Source organism: Pteropus vampyrus, unplaced genomic scaffold (genome assembly GCF_000151845.1).
Source record: "Pteropus vampyrus isolate Shadow unplaced genomic scaffold, Pvam_2.0 Scaffold45, whole genome shotgun sequence".
Taxonomy (NCBI): domain Eukaryota; kingdom Metazoa; phylum Chordata; class Mammalia; order Chiroptera; family Pteropodidae; genus Pteropus; species Pteropus vampyrus.
This window is the reverse complement of record NW_011888826.1, coordinates 6,994,051-6,997,852: the sequence shown is the minus strand read 5'-3', so window position 1 is coordinate 6,997,852 and position 3,802 is coordinate 6,994,051.

Below are 3,802 nucleotides of genomic sequence, written 5' to 3'. Positions count from 1 at the left end.
TGTCTGTGCCCTAATCTCTTCATCTAAGGACCCCAGGCAGATTGGATTTGGGGCCACCCACTCGACCTCACTGTACTTTCATTGCCTCTTTAAAGTCCCCTCCTACCCCAAATACAGCCACGTTCTGAGGCACCAGGAAACACAATTCAGATTGTAACATGCGGTATGCCTTTTCTCCAGTGGAAAACCTACATATAAAAACACAAATAAATAGGCCCACTTCTTGTGGTTGTACAAATCTTCGTTCTTTACCAGGCGTGAACTTTTATAACAAGCAAAACCCTTCTTCGTCTCTGTGTCTTTTTAAACCAAGCTTTGGCAAAGAAGAGCTGGTTCCTGACAGAGAATTTGTTTGCCTGCATTTCATCATCTCCTTGGAGCCTAGGACCTGCTCCCACTGTCCGTCCGTGTCCTGCACAGCCTGAGTCTGCTGCATCTGCTGACTGCTGACCCCAGAAGAGCTGCTGCTGTGCGGGGCCCCAGCATTCGTGGCGAATAATGTGGTGGACCTTCTGAAGACTCCCCAAAGGCAAACAACTTATGCAGATGGGCCTTTTTCCTTTCACTTGGCTTCTTCCTCTCAAAAAACAGGAACGCTGGGGGCAACTCTCCAAGGCCTATTTTATTTTAATTTGATTTTTATACCGAAAGGCGAGTAGGAACATGAGTGGGGGTTCCGAGTTTGCTGGGGCAAAGGGAGTGGGGACCGAGGGTGCTGTCTGCCACCTGGCAGGGGCGGGCACATCATGGTCCAGGAACCTGGGTTAGCTTGGCTGGGATGTCATCGGGTTCCAGGGCCAGTCAGGGGGAAAAGGACTGGCTTCTGTCTTCCAGCTTTGAGTGAGGACCGAGGAGAAAGGCCTCGAGGTAAACCAGATGCCTTGAATTTCCATCAGCCTCGAGGCTAATGAGGGAAAAAATTCATCCCACTAAAAACAAACACACACTCACTCGAGAATTGGGTAGATACAATGCGGACAACCTGCTCTGTGGCACCAGCACCGGACGGGATGCACAAGAGTGGACACTGTAGTGTCCTCAGTGCCAGTGCTGCCCAGTGGTTCCACATGCGTTATCTCACTCAGTCTTCAAACTAGGTCTACGTGGAGGGTGCTAGCTATATTTTCTGTGTAATATCTATATTTATAGAGAACTACACCTATATCTTGGGGACCGTGTCCACTTGGTGCAGGAGAAGAAGGAGGCAGTCGTATGTTGGGAGGCAGGGCCTCTGTCCAGGAGGCGTTGTAGGGGAACACTCAGTTTACCTGTGAACTGGTTTTTCCTCTTCGGAGACCGGTCTTTCATCAGCTTTCCATTTCTAAGTGGCATTTAAAAGCGATCCCAAATGTAAAATACAGCATAGGGAATATAGTCAATAATATTATAATTACTATGTATGGTGTCAGACGGGGGCTACACTTTTCACGGACTAGATGATCACTCTGTAAGTAAGACATATAGATGTCTAATTGCTATGCTGTACATCTGAAACTAAGATATCATCGTACATCGACTGTAGTTGAAAAATAGATTTAAAAACTTATAAATAAAAGCAATCAACTCAAATCTAATGTTCTGGCTCTCTTTCTCATCACCCTCTCAAAGAAGGAGTCACAGAAGCTTTAAGAACCAGATGAAACTGAGGGACCTTCTTCCCAGAAAAATACACACGCACACACACATTGTACATCTAACTTCAGAGGAGCTGGGGCCATTGTCACCTCCCTCTCATGAAGCTTACCCATGGACCAGGTTAAGAATCCTCGTTTTAAAGCGCAATTTTTTGAACAGCGGGCCACCGCCCTTGTTGAATGCTAAAATCAGTTTAGAGGGGAATGATCATTTTTTAAAATGAAATACAACAGATACAACGATTAGAGTGCGTTAGAGGAAGAATATGTCGTATTTTGTGAAGTTTCGAACAACTCATATCCAAACGTGCACGATGTGCTGGTGTAACTGTTTATCTCTGGTGTGTGAGCGTCGGCGCTCCAGAAAGCCTCACGCCTGCCCGTGTGACTCTCCTCTGGGACCTGCTTCACGCTCACCAACAGAAAACTGTCTGTATTTTCAGATCAGCATCAGCCACGTTTCCGTTGAATGTTCCTTACAGCCAGATCACCCAGCCACTTCCTCGGTGCTTTTTCAATGCATTCTCCTGCTCCACTTCTTTGGGACTTGTTAGATGATAATGGTTTAAATTGAGTGTCGATTCAGTACTGAACGCTAAAGGCTTTGCAAACTCACTGTTTCTAATCCTCACACAACACTACCAGGAAGGCATTATCATGACTGGTATTACAATCATTATTCCAAATTTACAAATGAGGAAGACGAGGCCCAGAGAGGAGCCCGCGCTCTGCTGTGCGGGGCTTCCACACTGTGCACGGTGGAGTCGCCCATTTGGTGTCATAATGTGGCAGAAAGACCTCTGGGTTTCATGCAGAGAGCTGCCCGTAAGACCCAACTCACTAGCCTTGGATCGCTGAGCCCTAATATCCTCATATCTCTAAACTCGTGGTTTCAGAGTTGTATCGGTTAAGATAAGGCGTGCATGTGTTTTACAATCTGTAAATCGCAGGCAGATATGTAATTTATATAAACTATGTCAGCAACGTGCTAAGGCCCTCTGTCCCTCACGCCCCTCCCCAGCACACCCTCCAGCTGCACATTAAATACTTGCCAACTGATTACTGCTTAAGGACAGGATGAGGTCTCTTATTACCTTTTTCTAGTGAGCTTTTAAAAAGTGTCCTTAATATTCAAAAAGACCATGACATTTGTCCTTGAGAGAGGAGGCTTCATGTAGGAAGGACCGAAGCACAAAATGGCTGCCTTTACTCCTTCAAGCGAGACGTCCGAGCCCAGGACGAAACTGGCTTGTGGACACTGGTAGCAGGGGTGCTATTCTCGGCCATTTACGCCACCATTTTTAGATCGCTGTGGGTGGAAACTTCAAGAGAAGTGGCATTCGTGACTGTGTTCATGCAGGAGAGGGTGATGTGTGTCAGTTAGCGGAAGTTCGAAACTTTTTTTTTTGGCAATACTTCAGAAGCCTAGATGTCCTCACCTTCAAGTAAAATCAGATGACTCTAGGTTTTTGGTGCTCTGGATGAGGTTGTCAGGTGCAGGGAGCTAAAATTACCAGGAGCCCAGGACAGCCAGTCATGTCATCTGTTCTCTCCCAGGATCTATGGGCTCGGGACCTTCTTAATTATTCAACACATTTAGCTGCAACTGACAATCATCTGGCCCGGATAATTTGTCCCGGTAACAACTATTAAAATTGTAAGTCTGCCTAAGCTCTCAAGTTATGGTGGATTTCAGTGCCTTCTTAAGGGAAAGGATGATGCTCCATATCACCCATGGGAATAAATGTGCCACATCAACAGTATTTTAGATCTTGGGGCATGCGTCCAATAGCACGCAATGCCACGTCATCTCAACCTTTGTGCATCACTGCTAGACCATGCTACGGAATAAAAGAGTAAATGATTTAGAGGAGGCTTCCTGACACATGCAAACATGCATACAGAAATAAGTACAGGCGTGTTTGAAACACGGCAACTAGAGTTTTTAGCCATTTAGTCATTTGAGCTCCGAATACAATGACAAATGATTCTCAGAGTTGCTTTTGATTCTTACAAAAATTTTACACCTTGGGCTCCTAGTTCCTTCCCACCTTTCACAAGTCAGTGTTGTTTTGCTCATTTGGCCTGCTCCCAAACCACATTAAAAAAAGACCAACACAAACACAAAAAGCTTGTTTCCCTGACATCATAAACAGTATTCAGATATT